The following is an 18,456-nucleotide window of genomic DNA, read 5'->3' on the forward strand; positions in this document are numbered from 1 at the left end:
ATGTGTCATGAACATTAATGACACTTTGAAGTAACAATAATTCTCATGATACTTGTCATGTCATGTTTCTGACAGGTTTGTGTGGTGTGACTCTTATATAGACACCTTCAAAATAAAGTGTTACCATATGTTGCTTAAGTCACAAAGGCATGTTCAAAAATTGCCTAAGTCATTTATTTCTCTTAAGTTACATAATTTACACACAGTGTTATTACTATGCCAATAGCCATCCTTTGTTACATCCTTTTTGAGTGAAATGATCAATAAATGTCATATGTTACATTTTTGGTGAAGTTTTTTGTGTTTCCTGCTAAACTTGAAAAAATGAGTTAGGCCATTATTTTAACAGGGTGACGATATAAGACATTGGGCCCCTGGACACAGACAAAAAAAGAGTGCACCATTTTATAGTTGTTTAGCCTTTTTTTGCTGTTGTTTTGTGTCTTTGTCATCTCTCTGTGTGGTCATTTAGAGTCTTTCTGTGGCCATCTTTGTGTCTCTATATAGTTTTCTGTTACTTTGTGACTGCTTGGGTCTGACTGGTAATTTTTCTGTATTTTTAAAACAAATCTTTGGTTGTTTTGCACCTTTTTTGTAGTAGTTTTACATTGATTTGCAGTAACTTTGTGTCATTTTGCATCTCTTCATGGTTGTTTTCTCCCTTTTTATAGTCGTTGTGATTCTCTTTGTGGTCCCATTCGTGTCTCTTTACAGTTGTCAGTATGTCGGTGGTCATTTTGTATATTTATTTATACTTGTTCTGTAGCCTCTCTTTATCTCGTGTTGTTCTGGATCTCTTTGCAGTTAATTTGTGCCTTTTTTTGTAATCATTGTGTCTTTTTGTGGTTTTCTCCATTTTTAAATCTTTGAGTCTCTTTGGGTCTCTCTGCAGCTTATTTGCATCCTTGTTGTTTTGTGTCTTTGTCCTTGCATTGTCCTCTTTTTGTAGTTGTTATGTGTATCTTTAAAACTATTTTGTAAGTCTTTTGTGTTTTTTGTGTCTCTCTGTAGTCACTTAATATGCTCTGTCGTCACTTTGAGTCTGTTCCTGGTTGGTATGTGTCTCTTTTGAGTGAAATTTTGTAGCTGGGGGCCCGACACCTTGGGCCCCTGAGCCTGATTCATCTATTTGTCAATATGTCTCAATCTCTGCTTTGTCTGGCACAGATATTAGAAAGCTAATTAAAACAGGAAGAAGAAATCCCAGCTCTCAAATACACAAGCGTCTATTAACTAAGCACATGAAATTAATGTTTATCTAGTAAACATTAATTTCATGTGTTGGTATGTGTATTTATGTTCTGTCAGTCCACGGCTAGGTGCACCTATGACTCGGTAGCTAAATGAAGAATCATGTCTGACCACGAGGGAGGCTTTTAAACGTCAGTGTTGTAACAAGGAACATCTCCTCATTAATCACACTTTTGTTTCTATCACAGCCAAAGATGAAAACTCTAAAGCTTTGCTGAGGGTTTCATCATGTAGAAAACCCCTTCCATGTTGAGCCTAATTAAAACCAACACACAAGAGAGCACCCATGAACAGGAGACAGATGCTTGTGAGTTAGCTGTCTGTTGTTTGTGCTGTTTACGTGACCAGAAAACATTGCAGGAATAAGCAGGGGTCAGATCTTGGTGGGATTTGTTATTTTTAGACTCATAAATCGAGTGACAGACCTTGACATGGCTGAACTGCACTAATACACACACACAAATGGATGTCATTTTTCGGATTGCCCTTTTGCACTTTTACTGCTAAGCCAACAGACTTTATCATTACCCAGTGTGCACTGTGTGTCATTTAGTCTTGCAAAAGTTATGTCGACCCCCCAGGGAGGCTTGTTTTTCCACATAGTTCCAGTGGATTAGTCACTCAGGATGTAGACTGTTCATCATGATATGTGTGCTGCATATGGCTTTGTTGATTCATGTCATCTGATGATGAAAAAATATATATGTTTTAATCTATACTAACCTGTTTCCCAAATGTCATGTCAAGTTCAGAGTGTTATTGATATTTCATATTTAAAGTAAAGTATATGCATGTTGGGCCAAACAATGCACTTAACTGTGATATAATTACAATATACCACGGCCTGGGTGTTAGTTATTGTTTTTTAGACAACGGTCATCAAGTATGGTGATTTAAAAAGTTATACATACATTTACAATTTTGTTTTTTATTAAACGATAATGTTCACAATAAAATAGGCCTTCTTGTGCTGTCTGCCTGCACATAATGAGGACACTATGGAATATATACTACTCATGGACCTCTTTACATAGCTCTGCATGTCAATTGTTGTTGTTTTTTCACGGAAATTGGGACAGTTTAATCCACTCCAACATATTTACACCAACTAGAAAATCTAAGTTAACCTTAAAAGTTTCCATTCTGTAGCCAGCTAACTTTTTTATTTTGTATCAGTGTGTTAGTAACTGTTTTTTTACTTGTCCTATAAGTATGTACTCCAGCCTTTCTTACAAAGTTTGTACTGTTGCATGCAGTAAAAATACAATTGGGACATACTACTTCATCATAACATGGCACCTTGAACATCGACCTTCTGGCTTTAACTGTATATATGCTGTGCAGAGCATTGTGTGTAAGAATAGCCAGAAAGAATGCTGGCTTGCATACTACAAACTCAAGTGGATGTAGTTCATGCTTTGGCACAGTGTATTTGACATATTATGTATTGCTACTGACTAAACCTTCTTCTGGACTTCTAAATAGTGTTGTACTACAATGCCAATTGGAACGCACAGTGATTTGTGTAAAGCAATCATAAGGCAAGGTCACACATGTGTGAAAACAGACCAGAAATGGAGGCTGTATTCTCTGGTCGAAATTCACCAAAGTTGTACTCAATGCAATATGAACATTTAGCCCTTTGCTTGCATAGAATGGAAGTCAATGGGAGGCAAATACTTGACATTGTTGATTTTGTGCTTATGTATCAGATTATCAGATTGCTTGATTTTAGCTTTCTGTTGTATAAAGTTTTTCACCTAAATTTTGAAAAGACATTTTCTTTTTGTTTTTTTCTAGCCATGCAGTTAGGATATCTATTTATGCTGCGGCTCTTCCGTGTGGAGTTTGCATGTTCTCCCCGTGGCAGCGTGGGTTCTCACCGGGTTCTCCGGCTTCCTCCCACAGTCCAAAAACATGCACCTAGGTTAAAATGGTGACTCTAAATTGCCCGTAGGTGTGAATAAGAACTTAATTGTCTGTCTTTATGTGTCAGCCCTGTGATAGTCTGGCGGCTACAGCCCCCGCGACCCAAGTGCCATGAAGGATAATGGATGGATGGATATATACAGGTGCATCTCAATAAATTAGAATATCATAGAAAAGTTTATTTATGTCAGTAATTCAATTCAAAAAGTGGAAATAACACATTATATAGATCCATTACACATAGAATGAAACATTTCATGTCTTAATTGATTGAATTTCTTCTAATTATAATGATTATGGCTTACATTTAATGAAGACCTAAAATTCAGTGTCACCAATTCTAAAAAGTATGTTTAATATGGAAATGCTGGCCTCTGAAAAGTATATCCATCTATATGACTCAATACTTGGTTGGGGCTATTTGACTTGAACTACTGGAAATGGACTTTTCCATGATATGCTAAGTTATTGAGATGCACTTGTATATTTATCATTCCAGGAACAGTTTCCATGTTTCTTTGGACAATCCACAGACATCACTATCAACCAATGTTCTATATTTTCTGTGTTCTCCGGATTATCCGAGGTAGATCAGATCCTGTTTCTGGGAAGACACACTGATGTTGAGTTTATACTATAGTATTTTCAATGCTTCAGTCCATATCCACTACATTGCTGTGCAGGTGGAAATCTCAGATGAATCTCTCAGAAGCCAGATGAATAAAACCCCATCATTGTGCATGCCTGGGTCACACCAGGGTTAAGTGAGAAAAGATTCTGTGATTTGTCATGTAGGTGAACCAACCCTTTGAAACATCAAACATGAAATTGTGAAATGCACTTAAGCAGAGCCACCACCGCTCTTGTACACGCTGTATTTGTGAGGTTGTGAAAGATTAATTATGTGCTTTTGTGTGTTCGGGCCGTGACACAGTCAACAATGAAAAATGAGCAACAATGCCCTCAGTGGCAACGGGGATTGACAGCCGAGACAAAATCAATATAACACGATGCACAATACGAGTCAAAATATTCATGCAAAACACTGAATCTTACTATTAGTCAAATTGTCCCACTTCTGATAAAAATTGCTGTAAAATTGACACATTTCAAAGCCGAAAATAAACACTTCCATGATCTGTAAGCTGTTTGGACGTCTGAGTGTGCATCAGGCTTGTTTGCATGTGTGTTTCTGCAAAGCGAGGGGCTTCGACGTCGGTGACTGTCGCTTGAAAGATGAGACAAATTTAGTGCTCGCCATGCTGTTTTCTATTTATCCTCTTCAAAACATCTCCAGCTACTGTTTAACCCAGGAGTGCTTTGGACCTCCTGCAGAGTGGAGGGGGGGGAGGGGCTGCCATCAGGATGTGTGTGTTTCTGCAGTGTGTGTGAGAGAGAAAGTGAGTAGAAGAGGGCGGGAGAGGCCATCTGCATTAGGAGCCTCATTACCAGGCGTGTCAGCCAGACATGCTCTCTATCAGCGACAGAGCTCACAGAGACACCGGGAGATAATCAGAAAGAGGAGAGGGCTGAAATAGAGAGGAGAGAGGAAGGAGGGTGCGTTCAAGAGTTATATGGCATTGCAGGAGATATCTATGATGGAGAAAGGATGGGTGGAACAGGTAAACAGGAGGTTCATAGGGCAGGAGGGGGTTAAGGATTAAGTTTAAGCAGTATGGAGTTAGTGAGGGACACAAACAACAGAAAGTTGAATAGAAACGGTACACTGTAAAAAAAGATAAACAATAGCTACTCAATAAAATTGAGGCAACAGATTGCACGCAATATTATTAATTAAATCTAACTACGTTACAAGTTGAGTTAATAACGACTTAACAGGAAGTGCCTGTCAATTTAAAACGGACTAATTCTATTGTGTTGGATTCAGTCAAAATTCTCTTGATTTAGAATTACATACACATAAAGATTATATTTAATGTGATCAAAATAAGTAGATTATATCTCAAACATTTTTATATTAAAGTTACTTAAACAACTGCCTCAAACTCAAGGACGCATTTATATTTAATACATTTTATCAAATATATTAAGTAAAATGAAATGACTACAGAACAATTTATTACAGTGTATTCAAAACATTTTTTAAACTGGTTTGAAGGGATGATGAAAAGACAGTTTTTTGGGCGACATTACAAACATATAAGCAAATTTGCCGGAGATTGCTCCATACTGTAGGTGGAATCCCTGGATAAAGTACAACAGGAAATAAATTAACAACAGATTTGATGATTGAATTGTTGTTTTTTACGGCCCTGAAAACTGATTTTTTTTCTCAAGCATCTTACTATAAGCAGTGGAATGCGACATAAACAACATTCTCTGCAGCTTTTGGATTTTCCATATTATTCTGTATGGGCTACACAGCAAGAGCATTGTGGGTTTGAATCCCAGTTGCAGCTTTTCTATCAGGAGTTTGCATGTTCTCCCCGTGTCAGCGTTGGTTCTGTCCGGGTCCTCCGGCTTCCTCCCACAGCCCAAAAACATGCTTAAGTCTAATTGGTGACTCTAAATTGCCCGTAGGAGTGAATGAGAGCATGAATGGTTGTCTGTCTCTATGTGTCAGCCCTGTGATAGTCTGGCAACCTTTCCAGGGTGCACCACGCCTCTCGTCCAATGTCAGCTGGGATTGGGCTCAGCTGAAAAAAATGATGTCATGCATTTTTGTGTACCAATCATGTTGGATCAAATCTAAACATTAAACCTAAATCTGATGGCAGCTGACTTTTTTTTGCTTCAGTTGCTTCAGTATCAAGTGTTACATCTCAGAAAAATATTTTTTTCTAAATTATGTCATTTTATTGAGAAAATGTAATTTCACTGTAAATTGAGCATTTTTGCATGTTGATCTGAAAACATGTAATTTGAGGATGTCCTCTTGGGCTCTGGAAACTTGTGCTGTGTATTTTTACTGTTTTTCTGACATTTTATAGACCAATTGATTGATAGCTTTAATTGATATTTAAAACGACAGCTGCAGCCATAAACTGGGCATTTGTATTGGTTTGATTCCAGTAATATGTTAAGTCAAATAATAAATTCCACTTCATCATCATGAGGCCAGAACTGTCCAGTATGATCAGCAGAAAATAAGCGAAAATGCAAGATAGCTTGGGCAATATGAGTTATATTGCTCCTGTGGAGACCCTTGTTTCATATATTTTACATCAATATGATTCTTCTTGCAATATAAGTTTTGAACTCTGATTTTCTCTCAGATGAGTCAGTGTGATGAATGAGCCGAGCCAAACAACTATATTGATAAAAGACGGTCAAATATCAAGAGTGTGCGGCTGTCGCTGGGGGAAAATTTAAAAAGTTTTGAGAAGTTGCCAGAAAAGTTGACTTGTTGGAGTCATGTGTGTATTAATGTGAATGTTAGCAGCCTGATTTGCATGAATGGATATGAAGTAAAGTCACCAGAGACACCAGAGTGGAATGAATCCAGACAAGGATTGTAAACCAACTGAGAAATCAACATTTTCTTATTTAGCAAATCCATGTGACTAATTCTTAATATCGCTGTCCTGCAGAAACCTCGTACTGCATCTTCAAAAAAGCAAAACATATCAGGACGGTTAAGAAAAGCGATTGATTTCCCTGTTGATGTTTATCGGACTCTGGCATAATCAAAGGTGCAGCCTGATCCCGTGAAATATTTTCTCTTTGAGGGGATCTTTGCTGAAAACATAAAAAAATAGTTAATTTGCAGATAAAAGGTCCCCTCAGTGACTACAGATGTGTTTAGAAGTTTATGGTAATGTGGATTTAACCAAGCCAAGCTGAATGTGAAGTGATGTGAAGTCACCAGAGATGTCGCACTGAATGCAATGTGAATCCAGAGTGGGCTTTTTTTTCTGCCCATCTGAGAAATCAACATTTTTATGAGGTGAATTCATCCCAATGTCATAATGTTTCTAAAATATGTTGATCTCAGTCTGCTATGTTAATGTGGAAGCAGCCGAGCTTAGCTGAATGGATTTGATGGAATACACCAGAGGGAAAAAACGCTCAGACTTTCTCAGCCTGGGACCCGAATTCAGTGAATATCATCAATGTGTCCTAGAAAATGAGAGGGGAGGGAGGGAAGGAAGGAATGTGGCAAAGAAGACAAGAAATGAGGAAGATAGAACGGATGCACAAGAGTTTAGTCTAGTTGGCTTTATGCTGTAATAACAGGTTGTATAGCAAATGATGTGTAGTTTGTTTAAACATGCAGATGAATGCAGAAAATGGATACACAAGTGATGTATTTCAAAATGGGTTTGGAAAACATAGACAAATGTATCATAGAAATACTAGGGTGTAGAAATAGTGCATTACAAGTAAAAGTCCTGCAAATGTTTTGTGTTTCAAATACATTTATTGTGAGGCATTATTAACAGAAGTATCTGTACAGGATGATGTCTTTTTTCCTTACTATACATAAAATATCAATACATACATCAAAATAAATAAGATATTGGAAAGACAAAACGTGACAAAATCAGATCATCGAGCAAATAAAAATACAATAGGGCCATAAATAGATAAATAAAAAGAATAAAATGTACAACGTCAAAGTAGTTGTTATGCAAAAAAATGGCCTTTGACATTTGCGATTATATTTGTGGATTATATTTAGTTATACATGAATGTGTAGCCAGCATTGTGTGGAATTGTGCTCTACTTCCAGTGGAAGTAGAGCTGATTTTTACTCCTCTTGGGTCTATTAACCTGTAGCAGTGTATTTATGCTCCTCATAACTTTCTGTATATAATAACTTCAGCTGTAAAGTAACCAGAATCTACTGTTGTTCAAGTAATGTACCTCATGTTTGTCATTTTCCTTCATCAATGACGTCAAAGTTGAATAAATTATCTGAATCGTTTTCAGTCAACGAATGAATCATATGCTGCTTAGTCCCGCCCATCTAGCTCAGACGGACCAATCGTAGCGTCGCAACAGAATGCTCCAACCAGGATCTTACAGCTCTATAGACTCTCATGAAATTCTGTTAGATTTCCTTTGTTTTTAGGCTGGTTTTGTGGATTTGGAGTTTGTCATCATCCCACATACTTGTTACCCTGAGAAGTTGGAAGGAGATAAACACATGGAGTACAGCCAAAGGCAGCATATTATTAACTTATGCTAGACTAGTTACTGAAGGTATACAATGTGTACACAACACTGTTTCTGTAAAGCGGGATTTCTTCTGGTTTGATTGGCAGGTGATGTGGTGGTTCACTTTAATGCTGTGATCTGTTGGCTTTAGCCTTCTCTCTATCCTTTTAGCCCATCTTTGCTGCTGAGTCCATTTGTCTTCCAAAATATATCCTTAATATATATGAAATAGCTTTGTCATTTAGTGAAGGGTCAGTTGACTGATTGTTTCAGATCTGCTCAGGTGCCCACAAAGGTTTTCCAGTAATTGAAGGGTTAATCGGCCCCAGCTACACCTGCCCAAATGCAGATTTGGATCAATCAATTCACCAGACTAATAAGTCAACCATTTTTTTCTTTCTGCAGATCTAGCCGGTCTATGTAGGCTTTGAAATCGTAATACAGAAACACTATACGAGGTTTGAGGTTATTTAGAAACAAGGTAGAAAATTAAAGTCACCCTGCATACTGCTAGTCAGTGTCTTGTTCACAATTTAAAAGCAAAAGAGTTATGTTATGTGTTAGCTAATGTATCATTATTATTATTTCATTTTTTTAATCAAAAACCCAGCATGATGCTGATCTCTGAATTGCTCCAGATTTAATAAGTGGAGGACAAAATACAAGTCGCTTTGGACAAACGTGTTGCCAAATGAATGTGTTGTGCCTTCTGGCTGCAACTTACAAGGACATTAAGTTTTATGTCTAAATCTATTTGAACTTACAGAGCCTAATTACGGCAGGAAAAAGGAACTAATAGTATAGTGGAGAACATGTGGTGTTTTTTTTGTTTTTTTTGCTGTGACACACTTTTAATTAAATTATAAAAACTAACATTTTGCTCATCCTTTAACGTTCATCTGGACTCCCGTGTACAGAAATGAAAGTTTGTCTTTTAATCACCTGGCATCTTGGAGTTTTAGACCAAACCTGGCACTTCCTGTTAGTGTGTGTCTGCTTGCGTTTTTAAGAGAAATCTTATTTTGGCAAACTTGATCTATGAGATTACTCTTGCTGCGACACTCGTATGAGTATGTTTGTGTGTGTATGCAGCTTTCTGTCAGGCTGTGTTTGTGAAGTTGTCTCCGGCTTCAAGGCAGCCAAGAATTAATCAATGACATTGTGCCAAAGACACAGATCACATGAACACCAACAGGTGTGTGTGTGTGTGTGCGTCTGTGTACTTTAGAGGATCCCTCTGGGAGCTAAAATTAGCCAGGTGCTAAGTTGGAATGGTGCTGTATCCTTCCTGTCAATAAGAAAGACACGAAGCTGGAGAAGAAAAAAAGAGAGAGGGGTTCGGTGGCACTGACTTTGACATTTTAAATCTTCGTCGGGTTGTTTTTTTTTTTTACTTGACACTTGTCACAGTGTAGGGCAGAAGTAGGTCAGGCTTGCAGCTAAGTGATACCTGCTGATTTCAAAAAAATGAAGTATGCGCTGAAAATATATTAGTTTTGGAACTGAACTTAGTATCAGGAGTGCTACATGTAGAACAGGGGTCTCAAACTCCCGCATCTTGACACAAAAAGTTAAATGCAATTTAGGCCTTCAAGTTTATTTTTATTCATATCTGAGAGCTGCCTCCTTCATTCCTAGAGCTGTCCAGAGTTTTCTCTCATGTTATGTGCCTTTTTGGAAGCACATACGTGTGTGAGAAACTGTTCTCTACAATGAACTTTAATAAAAGCAAGTAAGGACAAGGCTTACAGATGCTCATCTTGAGGCTGTACTCAAAGTTTCAACTGCAACATCCATCAGAGTAAATATGGCTCAGCTATGTGAGCAGAAGCGCTGCCAGGTATCTGGCAAGAAATAAATAGGCAAATGGACTCAAGTGATTTGTGTGTTGAGTGAAATGTTAAAATAAGTTATTTAAGGTAAAAATTGCACTGTTAAAATGTGCATACAAAGCTAGTTATTTTTATGTTATTATTTAATATGAAGACAATATGAACAGAAGTGCTGTCAGTTAGTTCATGAAAGACTTTGATTAGTTATTTAAGAATGAGGCCAAAAAAATGTGCACTTACTGTGGATTTAATAGTTTTGGAATATTATCATACAATCTTTGAAAATAAACCCTGTGTTCAGAAATATTTGTGATTTTTTTTTCTTGATACTCTAACACTGAAGTGGCCCCCCACTGAGATGACAGTGTCAGCAGTGACCCCCAGCTCACTTGAGTTTGAGACCCCTGATGTAAAATATAAATAAATCATGGGCAAATTACTTTTGAGACATTGGTACAAGTACTGTGAACATAAAAGTTTAGCATCAGAATGATTAGCAGCTCATAATGCCCTGCAGAAATGACACTGGTTAAGACTCGCAGACTTCAGTCTTAAGTGTCATCACATCAAATCTGCATGCAATGGACTGCAATGATGTCTCTGATAGAAAAGCATCAAGTCTCTTCTACTAGTTGCTGTGGAAATGCTTCAGTGACAACTACAGATACCAACATTTAAATGTGTGCTCTGGTTCAGATGGTAGAGCTGATCAGAAGGCCGGCCATTCAATCCCTGCAGTCTACATGTTAAAGTATCCTTGGGCGAGATACTCAAATTGCTCGCGACATCCGTGTGAATGAATACTGATGATGGCAGGTGGCACCATGTAGAGTAGCCTTGGCCACCAGTGTATGAATGTATGAATGGGGTTCTACTTCTATAAAAGCGCTATACAAGTGCAGTCAATTTACCATTTATAGGCTTTTTTGTTCGAGTGAACACCACTATATTCATATATTTCTATTCGTATAGGCAGCATACATTCAAACACAGTAATGTATGTGAAAAAAGACTGGACTGACTGAATAAAGTAGTGTTATTACATTTTACTATTATATTTAAAGACCTTCTTTTGTAGTTATTTGGCCGTTTTGATAATCCTGTATTTTTGGCATTACACTGCACAGCTTTTATCAGGTAAGGTGCAATAATAAAATGTTTTTTGTTTACCTTTATAGAGCTTTGGTAGCTGACCTCACACAAGAATTATTATGGTCAGTAATATTAAAGCTATAATGATGTGCAATATAGCATTCAACGTCTTTGGAATTCATGTGCAGTGTACAGCTTGAAATTGATGCTAGCAGCTATGGCTGCACGATTATTGCCAAAATGATAATCACGATTATTTTGATCAATATTGTAAACGCGATTATTAATCACGATTATTCATCATGTTAGCGAAAACATCTGTATTTTTACAGCACTACTTTTAAACAAACTATAAGAACAGTTTTTACTGTAGTGCGTGCTCTTGTTGTAAACAAACAGAGATCGCTAAGTGAACACCTCCTGCAGCAGCAGCACATACACACTGTACTGCTACACAGCTAACTGTTTTTTATTAGCAATTTGCAGACTGGACGCTAAGAAGTTAACATCCCCTCTGGCTCTGCAGCTGGGAGAGACTGCTGTAGAAAGTGCTTCATTAGATATGCAGGAGAGCCCGCATTTTAAAATGGAAATATCACCGACGATCAGGTTAATTTAATCGTGGCGGCCAAAATCGTGATCACGATTAAAATTCGATTAATTGTGCAGCCCTACTGGCAGCATTCATTTTTGCATGTGCTTGTCCTGCCAACATGGCGGTGTAAACAAAACAAGTCACATAATGACCAGAGCTCTACAGCCTTTACTTGTCTAACATATAACTGTATCATAATGTGGTTGCATAATATTTCTGACCTACATGATAATGTAGTAATAGTTTTAAGCATTCATAATACGTTTGCTTTGATTTTTTAAATCTACAAATAGTAAAATTATGACGTCAAGTCTGTTTTGCAATAAATTGTGGCAAATTAAATCAGTGAAGTGTGCAGCCAAAAATGTTTTGGGAAATCTGCAGGAAGTCCACCTGAGGCCCCTTTGGACCCCCCTCAGGACCCAAAATTCCAAGAATGTTCTTACAAAGTCTGATTCTACAAGTGCAGTTTAGTCTGGACATTTGGATTTGGCCACTCAAGCCTTTAGAGTTTGCTGCAATGGCACATTGTGGAAAAATGCATTTGACATGTATTTCCGTTTCAGTAAGATGCAGGGGGACAAGTAGCAGCTTTCTCCTGACTGCAGAAAGAAAATTCTCAGTAATCTCAGGATTATGGTCTCAGTTTTGGAAACACAAGGAATAACAGAGTGATGGAGGTCTGTGGAGTTTCACAAAGGCTTTGTTCTGATTGCACAAGCAGTGCATAAACATTTGATACATAAACACAGTGTCATCTTTCATGGGACAGTGTTTATCCTAATGCATGTGTGATAAGGCTCACAACATTTGATTCAGTTTGTTTTGCATGTGTGAGTATTTACATGCATCATTTTTTGTATTTGTTAGTGTGTACTTATTACAATAGCGAGTTAATATTTGACTTGTGCTTTTCCCCGTGTGGCTCTGCTGCACTGAACAGAATCTAGGTCTGTGCATGCGTGTCTGTATGCCCGTATGTGTGTGTGTGTGTGTGTTAGTGTGTGAGTGTTTCCTGGCTGTTTTGTTGTCAGAACAGCATTGATAATGCTGAGGAGAAAATCAATAGTTAATTCTACCAGGGACACAATAGCTGCTCTGCCCGGCTCCATTCTACTGTGGGCTCAGACACAGAAAGAAACAGGGCATGAGTTGATGAATTGGTAAGTGTGTGTGCATGCAGGTTTCATACATGGTGTGCATGCGTGTTTGCACAAGCTACTGCACCCAGATTCTTTACTGTGCCTAAAAAATAAGCAAGACTGGGATATGGATCCGTGGGAAAGAACATAAAAATTGCACAATTTGTTGTATGACATACTTTTTTGGCTGAAGTACAACTCCAATCTTTAGTTTGAATATATTCCTTATTTTAGCCCATTCTGCCCACATATAATATGTGTTTGCAATAAACATGAAAACAATAGAAATTCATTCAAGTGAATATGCTTTATAGTGTCAGTGCTCCACGTTGAGAGGCTTCAAAATAAAAATGATTATCTTGTTAAGTCATGTCCCAGGTACTCCAACTTGTAAATTTCAGTGGGGCATTTAATGAGCAGAAAACAATTAAAATGACCCCTCTTTACTCTTCCAGTGCTGTTTAATGCTTGCATTTTACGTACATTTAGCTAAGCAGGTTGCTAACAGAAGAATGAAGGTTACTCATCAAACCCATATCAACCATTCCAGTCAGTAAATCAAGTGTTTAAACGTATTTTACTCAGCTAGAAAACCTTTAGTTTTGTCATTCAAATGTGCATTTTCAATCAAACGCCTATAGGGCTGCAACTAACTAATTTCATTGTGGTTTCATCTGCCGATTATTTTCTTGACCCGTTGATCCATAACTGTCAAAAGAAAGTGTAAAACATTGACATTTTCAAATGTCGTGTCTTGTCCAACAAACACTTAGCTTCCAATTAATTTTCTATCAATTGACTTATTGATTATGAAGAAAAATAAAAGAAAGAAAAATGCGGAGGGCACCACAATGGAAACATGTTGGTGGTGGTAAAGATGAAGTAAAAGATCAGGGACTCTCTGAAAAGAATGGCAAGACTTTTAATGGAAGTCAGTAGTATATGTCGAAAGTCTAAAAACATTCAAGGCATTCTGATTGTACGTAAAAAAATGTCATTAATACTGAGGAGTCAAGGAGTCTATTTCAGGCACTAATTCTCTGACTCTTCTTTTCAGCTCTTTCAACTCTTCATACAAGTAGATTTAATTCGATTTTTCATACTTTATATAAAAATCTCTACTCTTCTCCACAAAAGAGGCAGAATTCAACTTGTATGCATGCACGTCTATGATTGATGGGTAGGTAGATCTGAGTGCATGCTCGCGATGGGATTTGACACTTTGACCCTGTGGCTGAAACGCTGCACGCCTGACATACAGATGTACAGCTGCTAAAACAGAGGCTACTGACCCTTACACACACACACACACACACACACACACACACACACAGAAACAACCCACAAACACACACATGCCTGCAGCTGGGAAGACTTTGGAATGACCTCCGTTTCTTCATCTTTCTTTCTCTATGCCGTTCTCTCATCTCTGTCTTGCTCTCTGATCTTTTTGGGCGCTTATATTTTCCCAAGGAGCTTCCTGTGGTAACACATGGTGTCAATAATGAGCCCCCCTACACACACACACACACACACACACACACTGACACTTTCCCCTCCTCCGCTACTCATAATCCTTCGTCCCCTCTCGCCTGCTTCTTTCTCTCCTGTCTCCCCTCTGCTGTTCGCCCCTTTACCCCCTTTCATTCCTTTCCCTCCTGATTGCCTTCCACCTCCTTTCTTTTCATTTACCCACTCCTTTTTGCATTCTTCTTTCACTCCTTTTGCAGACACCCTTTAGTTCAATTGACACTAATTAACCACCCTTCACTAATGTTAAATATCTTAACAAAAGCTGAAACATTTGTAGTCCTCCACAGCAGATTTGTGCATCTTTTATCTTTTAAGAAGTCAATAAAACAAAATAGATCCATTTTGGATGATGATGAAACACTTGTACATCTCTGCTGTCTCTATTTCGTATCCTACCCCCTCTCCTCTGTGCCCCTTTGTACATTTCCCCCATCATCTCCTCCTCCTCCTCCTCCTCCTCCTCCTCCTCCTCTCCGCAATCTATCTTTCATCCTATGTAGGAGTACCGTTGACAACCTCTGCGGCCATGGCTGAGCTCCGTGTCTGGCCTCAGTTTGTTTGCCTTGCTATTCCTTCACCGTTGGTTTCTGGAGGTCTTATTGTTCTGTTCCAGCTCAAATCACTTCGGTTCAAAAACCTCTGTTTATCCACAGCAAGCACACTGAGAGCAAGCTGTCTTTTACAGGAGAAATCTGTCTGACACAGGCAGTTCAAAGACAGCCATAAAACAAGACAGATGCCCCCCAGCTTTATCTTGGAATTTTTTTTCTTAGTTTGTTGGGGTTTGGTTTGCTTATTTTCTGACTCAAACTTTGGGAACTAGTTCTTAGTTTGATTTTGGTATGGGGCTGTTTTCCCTCAAAGCTCTCATTATGATTTATGTAGGTTGTTTAGCTCCGACTGTGGAATGCACCAGTGGGGTTTATTTGAATCAGAGACGATCAGGTTTTGGATGAATCATGTGATAATCCGAGAACTGTTGGTTTACAGTAAGTAATCTTAGATTTATGAGCAGGTATTGTGTTTCACAAGTCATAGGTGTGGGCATGATGTAAGTTCCTACTAGAGTGAAAGTGTGAATTTGACGAGTTCAGACTCAGAACTCTATATATTTCCTCAGAAAAAAACTTGCATGAACCTGGACTCTGTAGTATTTTTGTCATGGTGTGCCTGTGTGTTCCTGTACTGAGGACGGTGTATATGTATGTCACAGAGGATATGTGCACTTCTTTAAGAAGGTCCACTAATCTTATCAAAACAGTCGTTTTAACCCCAATCATGATCTTTCCCAACCCCTAACAAGTATTTTTTCTGCCATATCCTAACTTAACCTTAACCATAGCAGCGTCACATTAGAAAATACTTTTTATTTCAGCCTGTTCACCTGTCAAAAAAGTCCATATAGGTTGTGCGTACAGGCAGCGAATAACAATCGATATTGACGTATTTCACTTGGTGAAATGCGCTCGGTGTTGCGGTACGTTGTTGACGTAGTAGTGATTGACGGCAAAGCAAATTTAAAACGGCTGACTTTCACCCAGGAGAGCAGGGTTAGTGTCCTGTGTCAAAACAAAAGTAAACAAATTTGAACTTAAGTAACGGTGTTTATGTAAGTTACGCGAATCACGTTTTTGAACTTACTTTTTTTACATAACTTGCGGTAATCACATGACCCTTGTAACTACTTCACTTCTGGCATTTACGTACATTTATTTACTGTTTAAATTGTCTTTTATAACGCCTTACCATGAGTTTTTTGCCCTAAACCTAAGGTCAGTGGTTTTAAAACATAAATCCACAGCAAGCCACAATACGTACCTACTTGCCGTAATCAATACGTACCTACTTGCCGTAATCTGTGGTTACGACAGCAAGTCTTCTGAGTTTATGTTGGAGAACTTGTTGTTTATTTTAGTGAATCTGATATGTAGTGGTTTGGGAAATTGCTCATAAGTGATGCTGTTTTGCCAACTGTGGCTTCATATAAGAAAATGCTTGGATTGTGTGTATTTGGTCATTTCATTTGCTTTATTACTTATTGGAGAGAGTAAGTGGAGCCGATCTAAGCGGTATGTGTAGAAGTTATGACTCTATTTCCGACATAAAATGTAATTAATCTAGTCAATCTAAAATGTGTTGAAAGTGTTAAGACAGCACAGTATTGTCTACTTTTCCTTTTCCTTTTATATGACCAACAGATTAATGTGATTACCTTTTGTCCGTACAAAGTCTTTGATTTTTTTGACTTTGTTGTGGCTTTACAATGGAGTCATTACTTCCAAAGCAAATTTACAGGTACTAACCAGCTTTACTGAGCACAATTTAGATAGAAAATACATAGGGATACAGCACAAAAGCATCAGTTTTTACCCGTCATTTAGTGCAGTTTTCTCCTTTTCAACAGATAATTTAAAGGGTCTCCTCAACGCTGACTGCAAAGCCACAGTACCAGGCTCCCACAAGCATCAAAAAGCTTTGTAGATCATGTTTCAAAAGCAGATTTTTACACTTCTGTTGGCGAGTCTGCTGTGGGCCTCTGTGGTCAGAACGTCTGAGCTGAGGCTTCTTGTTAGACTGCTGTCTCTCTGAAGTCGGGTATAGATCCAGACCGGCTGGTTTTAGTGGCTGCTAGAAATTACCAATTACCTCGCCCACGACATCCTTGTTCAACACATGGTCACAACATGGTTTTCTGATTATGTGTGCGTGTGTGTAAGAGGAACATAGACAGACATTGTTGGAGACTTTGACTGTTTGTTGTTACATGTGTTGTTTCCTTTGTGTGTGTCCAGCTGTGAAGATTTTGTGCCGTGACCTTCAATATTAAAGCAACCTCTAACCTCTTACATTCATGAACTTTGACACGGTCCTCGACCTTGTGTTACCATGACCTCAGTCTGGTGTGTGGTCCAAGTCAGAGCACTGAAGACTCTTCCAGAGCTGTATACAGAGAGGGTTTGAGGAGTTGTACTTGAGCTGCAGATTAGGGTTGAGGGATGTCTACTGAATCGGCATACAGCAATGTCCACAGTGAAACAGGATTGGTGATAATTAGAGTTGGGTATCGAACTCTGTAAACTCTGTAAATCTGTATCTCATTTTGGTACCTGAAAGGGTGTGTTTGAGACCGTTTTTTCACAGCATGTTAGCTGAATGATTGGAAACAAAAAATATGCTGAAAGTTCTCTACCACATTTATTGTCATTTATCGTCCACCGGGCGCGTAGAAGCCGCGGAAAGGCTCCCCCGCGGTTTTGCTCCGTCTTCTGCAATAACAATTATGTTATGGCCGCGGAACGGCAGCATAGCGAGCCAGCCGTATACACGCGAGATAACGAGAACACGCGATAATACTGAACATATGGGAGACCGCGAGATCCCGTGATAAATGGTGTGTATAAAGTAAACAACAACAACAACCAACAGCTTACTTTGCTTCTCTGACATGGAAGATCTGTTGATCTGACCATCTATCCTTATAAAAAACAATTATGTTATGTCATAAATGATTGTATGCTGTTCCACTTCAACAATCAGTCTCTTGTCGTCCATGTTGCCGATCCTCTGAGACCCTTGATTGATTGCTGATCTGGTGCCTTGGTCATAACATAATGTTGATGTGAAGTAGTTTTAGGCTGCATGAACTGCGTATTGTGTTTTATTTTGAAAGGGGGTGGAAGTGTATTACGTTGATTCTGAGTCGGACTTCCTGTCTGGTGCGATCTGCTCTGTTTAGATTTACGCGGTTTAGTAGCGGCTCGCGGAGAAAATAGAAGTCCTACCTAATGCTCGCGGAGAGCCGCAGCTGAGACGTTGCTGTAACGTTCCGCAGCGCGCCCGGTGGAAATGCTCTCATTGATTATAGTGGAATCGATTTGCAACGGTGACCTTGGCGCTGCCGTTCCGCGGCTGTAACGCGCCCGGTGGAAATCAGGCTTCACACTTTTCAAAACCCCACCCA

At 38.7% G+C, this 18,456-nt stretch overlaps 1 protein-coding gene across 1 annotated transcript in view; it reads left to right on the forward strand.

Annotated features, from left to right (window-relative positions):
• Positions 1-18,456, forward strand: part of lama2 (laminin, alpha 2) — a 283,607-nt gene that overhangs the window by 718 nt on the left and 264,433 nt on the right. The window lies entirely within an intron of this gene.

Source organism: Centropristis striata, chromosome 18, assembly GCF_030273125.1.
Source record: "Centropristis striata isolate RG_2023a ecotype Rhode Island chromosome 18, C.striata_1.0, whole genome shotgun sequence".
NCBI lineage: Eukaryota > Metazoa > Chordata > Actinopteri > Perciformes > Serranidae > Centropristis > Centropristis striata.